General features: G+C 35.1%; 1 non-coding gene across 1 annotated transcript; it reads left to right on the forward strand.

The window, feature by feature from the left end:
- Positions 1-5,960: 5,960 nt before the first annotated feature.
- On the forward strand, positions 5,961-6,067 carry LOC113873918. Its single transcript, XR_003505984.1, has one exon. It is a non-coding gene; the product is annotated as a small nucleolar RNA R71 (small nucleolar RNA).
- Positions 6,068-7,680: the final 1,613 nt, after the last annotated feature.

Here is a 7,680-nt window from a genome sequence, read left to right on the forward strand (position 1 = left end):
TTTATTACTTTTTATAGAAAAGAATAGACTTAGATAGTGTAAATAAGATGAATATTCCAATTAGGCTAAATAATATAGGTTTCTTAGTTTTTTGTTAATTTACATGAATTTAGATAGTTTATTTTACGTATTTTGATCATTTGAATGATATGGCAGGAATCCCCAAGCTTATTTTGAAGAATTATTGGATTTTGAGGAATTTGAGGTGAAAGTAACTACTTTCAATATTGATAGTGACAACTACAGCAAGCCACTTCCAGCAAAGGGATGAAAGTGATCACTTTCAAAGCTTAAAGTGACAACTATAGCAGCCCAGAATCAACCAAACCTGCGCGTGGTTACTATAAATATTCATAGTAATCACTCCAGAGCATGCAAAAATTGAAGGTGCTGCGCGTAACTACTATGAATATTCATAGTAATCACTCCAGAGACCGAAAATGTCCCAGTGCTGCGCGTAACTACTATGAATATTCATAGTAATCACTCTAGAGAGGAAAAACCCAACTGATGCTGCGCGTGGTTACTATGAAAGAATGAGAGTAATTACTTTGGGTGGCGCCAGCTTTAGTGTAAATAGATTTTTACCAAATTAGGGTAGGGAGTTCTTACACTTTTTGTACCTTTTCTCTTCTTTACTAAATTTAGGACACTTGGAGAGCCTAGGGTGGCCTTGGGTGACAGCCAAGGGTCCAACCTAGGGTTTGATTTCCATTTTCTCCTTACTTCTCTTTGATTTTTGTATTGATGTTATTGATTTCTCTTTACTTTCATTTTGCAATTGTGAGACCCATCCTCATGAAGGGTTAATTTTCTTGTAATCTTTAGTGAGTTCATATGAATTCTTGAATTCTTGTTTTTTTGAATGTTAATGCAAATCTTTTTCTTCCATGAATTTCTTCCTCCCAAACTCTTGAATTGAATTAATGGTTGAATGAGGGGAGCATTGCGTAATGAACCCTAATTCGTTTTAAGGAAATTCTAAATTTGAATTGCTTAATTCTTGTTTAATTCCAAGATTGCGTAATCAAGGAATGAGAGATTGGAGTTCATTGGATTGCTTAATTCATATGAAAACATAAGGTTGATTTTCACTTGTTAAATCAACCTAATTCTGGGAGGAGAGGAAGAGTATTAAATCTTGAGGGGAATAGGGATAGAGTTTATATGAATGAACTAGGGGTTACTACATTTTATCGATTGAACTTTACAATTTAATTTTCTACTTAAGTTGATTGAACTTGAAATCACAAAACCCCTCCTTTTTTTAACTTGCTTTCTAAATACATTGCACACTACATGTTTGATATTTGGTCACTTGTCCAATGATTCATGGGAGACGACCTAGGCTTGCATCCTAGACTACATAAATTTTTCTGCATATTTTGATGAAGGTTCACGACAAATCTTTTTGGAAATGAGAAAATATTTCATTCATCAACTTGTAATATTCCATTCAAATCCATAATGTAGACTTTGTAATTTGGAGTGTTTGAAACAAAATTCTACATATAAAAACTCTTATTTCAATTCAAATTTGAGATTATACAATTGCACCATAATCTCACATTTAAATGTCTTATCCAATTTCCATGCAAAATATGTTATATATATCGAAATTGTCCAACTGCATCAATGTTTTCCTCTTTAGTGGCCTAGGAATTCAAAACCAAATTACATAGATAGGTTAGCATGAATTACATCTTCGGTTATGCCACTTAATCCCCCTAAATTCTGAAATTCCATTCCAAATTGTCAAGTCCAACCATGCAAGTAAATTTTATTGAACTTGGTTTTGAATTTCATTACATGAAATAGAAGCATTACTTGTGAAATGCCATGCTTGACTTCCATAATTGGAATGATTTATCCTTTATGCTATTAAAGTAACTGAGCAAGCAAAACTTAATGGCCTAAAAAATTGAAAATTTTCCATCTCTTTCCACCATTATTGTGCCAAGCTATTTCAAAAGAAAACTAACATTATAGAGAGTTCGTCGTATGTTCGAAGGGCAAGTGTACTCATCGAGAAGTAATAAAGGGTTCTTAAATTAAGTTCTCGAAATATCATCCCACAAGGATTAATTTTCAATTACTAAGAATTTTCTAATTCAATCGTTTAAGCTTCAAAGATAAGAAATTAATTAAAAACAATAATTTATAAAATCAATTATAAAACTAAGAGCAAGGAATACAATGCACGTCGTGGTTAAACTTATCGGAAAGGAACCTAGGGCATATGGATTTTCTCATTCAATCCTTTATGTTATTCTCTATTTAACTATAAATTTAATTTCCTTGTGATTACCAATCATTCATACGAATACTATTAATACCCAATGGTCATGCAATATTAATATTATTTTCTCTAAATTAACATACCCAATGGTCATGCAATATTAATATTCTTTTCTCTAAATTAACATCCCCAATGGTCATGCAAGACATTAATTTAAGAAAGCTTTAGGAGCTTACGAACTTATTAATTTAATAACGATTAGAAGAGAAAGATTAGTTTGGTCCACCTAATCTTTTGTCTCGTTTTATCCTATAAATCTATTAATTAACCGAGGTACGGTCGCCTAACGATATAATTAATTAAGATTAAGAAAGAAGTGCAATAGGATAAAATCTTATCACAAAGCGGAAATCAATTTTAGATTCAAATATCAAAATTCCACAAATTCATGAACAATAGTTCTCATAGCCCTAGCTATGGACTTAGTTACTCATGCTAAAGAAAAGAACTAAAAGAATCATAAACAAAGCCATAATCAAAAGAAATAGCAAACTAGAGTGTGAGATGTGTTCTCAGTCTTCAAGTACGATCGCTTGAAACTCTAAGTGTCGCCAAGCATGTGCCAAGGATCCCGTGCAAGAGAAACGAGATCAAATGTATTCTAGAGTCAAAGCTAAGATGTCAAAATGGTCCTCTTACGATGCTTGAGATCTTTCCTGTTATAGGATTTGAAAACCCTAAAAATTCTTCATAATTGGGCTTCCTGTAGATGAGCACGACAGTGCAAGGCCTTAAGCACGACCGTGCATGGGCTCGAAGCACCCTCGTGCTTATTGAATGAGTCTGGGCGTGCTGACTGCTATGAAACTCTAATCTTCCATCAATTTGGGCCCAAAATGCACCCAAAATGCACTTGTGGCCTCTTTATACCAAACTGCACAATTAATATATAAATTAGTGTAAAATTCAAATAAAATAAAAGTCAAATATAAATATATGGGCTGTAAAAGAGGGCCTAATTACAGAGTTATCAACTCCCCTATACTTATCTGTTTACTTGTCCTCAAGCAAAGTGCTGGTTAAGAGTAAATAATAACTTAAAACAATACCACACAAGGAACCCGAGATAGGGAGATAAAGAGAGCAACAAGAGTAATATTACTGAGCATAAGCAATAAAAAATATTCTCAATTAGAATCTTATATTTCCATACTTTTTACTCAAACATCAAACTAAGGTACTCTACTTTCCTTTCTCACTAAGGGACAAAATAAGATATCACTCAGTTCTCCTACAGAAGAGTGTACTACCATAGACTTGACTATGAACTGACTCTCCACTAAATAAATTAAATGTAAGTAAAAATTATGAAGTCTTTTTCAGGTTATAATGTGGCCAAGGGGTTATAATAATTTGAGGTGAGATAAATGAAAGAAAGAGGATATAGAAAGGGGTAATAAATTATAAAAATTATAAACATCCCCTAAGTTTACAAATGAAGCTCTTGGAGTAATGTTTATATTTTTGTATATGAACAGTATCTTTACTCCTCTCCTTTCAATCATATATAAACCTTTTTACTTTTCTTTTTTTCTATTTTTCATTTTTTTTCATACTTTCTTTCTTTCTTTTTGCACATGAGAGATATAGAGGAGAATTAATCAAACAATTCAACAACTGAATTGCTTCATTCATAAACTCAAGGTCATTAAAATATTTTATAAATTTAATGTAAGGGACAAAAGAAAATCAATAAAGCTCAAAGTGGGCAACTAGTTGTATCTCAAACATGTGAAGGACAAGAATAAAAATCCTATTATGCCTCAATCATATTAAAAACATGCAATTAAAAAGAGAAGTCTTAAGTCGGTTTCAAGTCAAGTTCTAGAGCACAAATCTTAAGAAGATAATCACACAAAACAATGAGGAAAGGGGTATAATTAATTAAATTAAGATAAAAAAATCCCCTTTAAGGCTCAAAACTCACATCTGTGGGTTAAAATTTAATGTAGAGCATAAAATTAAGGAACTTAGCTAATTATTAGTTTCCAAATGAAAGTATAATGCCAATAATAATCACTCAACATGCTCTTCTATCTGGAAAAATTGGGTTCCATGAGGAAAAAAGTTTTAAATTATCATAAAAAATACAACTTCCTCATCATCTAGCCTCAGTGTGAGCTTTCCTTCTTGTACGTCTATGATGGCTCTAGCAGTGGCCAAGAACGGTCTCCCTAGTATGATGGGGACATCATCATCTTCCTCCATGTCAAGTACCACAAAGTCAGCAGGAAATATAAACTCCCCAACTTTTACAAGTACATTTTCCATTATGCCTTTGGGATATGTGATTGACCTATCTGCCAGCTGAAGTGACATGGTGGTCAGCTTAGGTTTATGCATTCCAAGCTTCCTAAAAACAAAATAAGGCATAAGATTAATACTTGCTCCTAAATCACATAAAGCCTTATCAATATGAGTTTTTCCAATTGTGCAAGGAATAGTAAAACTCCCTGGGTCCTTAAGCTTAGGTGGAAGCTTTTTAAGGACTATAGCTTAGCACTCCTGGGTGAGCTTCACAGTTTCATGTGCTCTCAACTTTCTTTTATTGGTCAAAATCTCCTTTAAAAATTTAGCATATTTGGACATTTTGGAGATAGCATCAATTAAAGGCATATTGATGTGCACTTTGCCCAATAAGTCTAAGAACTTGTGGAACTCTTCATCATAAGGAGGGTGACCTTGCAGCCGCTGTGGGAAAGGTATCGTAGGCTCATAGGGCCATGGTTGAAAAAGAGGCTCTTCCTTCTTTTCTTTTTCAGGCTCATCGCTTGAAGCACGGTCTTACTCATAGTGATGCACGACCGTGCTTCTATTGTAGCAGGGGCGTGCATGTAGAATCAACATGGGCGTGCTTCTCAACAAGTTGGGTGTGCATGTGCCTCTATTCTGTGATTCTTGTAATTTCTTTCTACTTCTAAGGGTGATGGCATTGCATTGCTCCCTTGGATTAGGTTCTAGCTGATATGGCAGTGTTCCGATCACTCTTTGACTCAGGAGGTTCGTAGTTTACTCCAATTGTGCACTCATTTTAGAAGAGTTGGCTTATTTCAGATTTAACCTCTGCGAACCTCTTATCAGTTCTCTCAATATGTTGGTCCAACTTGGATTCAAGCTCTATCATCCTTTTATCAGAGTAATGCATATATTGCATCATCTGTTCTTGAAAGTTGGACTGAGATCTAGGAGCTTCTTTTCCTTCAGGTCTTGCTCCCTAACTTTGCATATAAGGAGGGCAATAAACACTTGAATTTTGACTTCCAAAGACATTCTCCCAAGAGTTAGGATGATTACTCCTCCACTCTCAACTGTGATTGCCTATGAAATTTGCCTCCTCTTGCTTAGATTCTGGGCTTGCAGGAGCTCTTACAAGTTAGTCTTGAGCCTTCATTAAAGATTCTAGTTGCTTTGTAAGGGCTGCCATTTGGTTCATTAGTGGGCTGCTGCTCTCTGCTTGGTAAACTGGACAGTCTCTTTCCTCTTGATATCATAAGAGTCAGCAGTGTATCACTCAAAGCTAGAAGATGTCATCTCATCTATCAGCTTGTATGCATCATCTGGATCTTTTCTTATGAGGGACCCTCCTGCTGCGGCATCAATTGTAGCCCTAGTAGTGATTGATAGGCCACTGTAAAAAATTTGTACCTGTCTCCACGTCAAAAAATCATGATGAGGACATCTCCTCAAAAGCTCTGCAAATTGCTCTCATGCCTCGAGTAAGGATTCTGCTTCATGTTGTTCGAAGCAACATATCTCCGTCATAAGCTTAGAGGACCTTGATGGAGGAAAGTACTTTCCCAAGAATTATTGAGTGAGATCCTCCCAAGTTCTTATGGAGTTGGCTAGGAGTGAGGAAAACCATGCATTCACCCTTTCAGATACTGAGAAGGGGAAAAGTCAGAGTCGAATAGCATCGTTAGAGACTCCATTGTATTTTATGGTATCTGTTAATCGGAGGAACTTTGTCAGATGTAAATTGAGGTCTTCATTAGGCATGCCTCCAAACTGTATGGAGTTCTGGACCATGGTTATGAGTGCTGGTTTCAATTCAAAATTGTTTGCCTCCACATTAGGGGCAATGATGCTTCTAGTGGTGCCTCTAGCAGTAGGTGTCATGTAATCTTGAATTGATCTCCTTCCCTCTGCCATTCTTTGCTTTCTCACTTCTTTTCTTTGTCTACGCGTTGTTCTCTCAATCTCCGGATCAAATAAACAAGCTGTAGAGCACTTAGAATGAGTGAGCATACTTTAAAAGAAATTGTGAAATAAAAATTAAAATAAAATAAATACAAAAATTATAAAATAAATTATGATGTGAAAGTGAATATTATGGTGTGATTGAGAATGTGGGTGAATGTATGTGTAGACATGTCATTGATTGATGTTGAACAATATGAATGGGCGAGAATGGCATGCTGAGTGTGATTGTGTTTGATTTGGTTGGAAACTATAAATGGTTCAGCGATATACTAAGGGTGCGGAAGATGGGAGCGGTAGAAATAACTTGGGGAAGAGAGGATGGTGGTGACATCAACAGTAAACGTGGGTGCACTACAGGCCATATATTCTTCTCCTAACTCTGCCTTTGACAAACACTTTGGTTGGGGGCTCAATACTGCACATGTTGTATTTGTGGGCGAGGCTATCTGGCGACCATGAATGGTGTGAAACTAAGTAAGTCCCTGAGGTTGAGAGCATCAAGAAACTTTGATCACAGTGTCACAGTAAGCGTGCTACATGCAGTGAGCGCACATGTGTGTAGATTGTTTGATAGTGCAATGAGCGTACCTATTTGTGAATTGAAATGAAATGTTGAAAATGTATTATTATACGGTTGTTTGATGTATGATTTGAACAATGTTAGAAAGGTGTGTAATGTGTGAGGTGAGTCTTTGTGTTTGTGCGTGATAGTATATAGTACTTATCTTTACATTTATTTTTCAAGTGACCTAGACGATTAGCACTAGGCTCAGTGAACGGGAGGGATGAGACTACTATAGGACTTAAAAAATTATTTTTTGAAAATTGTGATGTATTTAAATAGGTCCTATAGAATTTATTTTGTCTCAAACTTGTAACCCTCCTTATTTTGGAAATACTTTATTGAAATTATATATTAGGAACCGTTGCACTGAAAATTTTATTTCTCTCATTTATTATGAAATTAATTTATATATAAAATATTTGGAAAGTAAATTAAGGTGTTACAATTGGAAACAATCCTTATGGGATGATTAACTCGAGAACTTATTTGAGAATCCTTTATTACTTTTTGATGGGTACACTTGTCTACAAACAAGTGCAGTGGCCCATCATCCTGTTTTTACACCTTTCACATCCTATTTTTGATCTTATTTCTAACTCATCCCTTCCATGCCTTT

The sequence above is a fragment of the Abrus precatorius genome, unplaced genomic scaffold (genome assembly GCF_003935025.1).
Source record: "Abrus precatorius isolate BTA unplaced genomic scaffold, Abrus_2018 Scaffold7, whole genome shotgun sequence".
Classification (NCBI taxonomy): Eukaryota; Viridiplantae; Streptophyta; class Magnoliopsida; order Fabales; family Fabaceae; genus Abrus; species Abrus precatorius.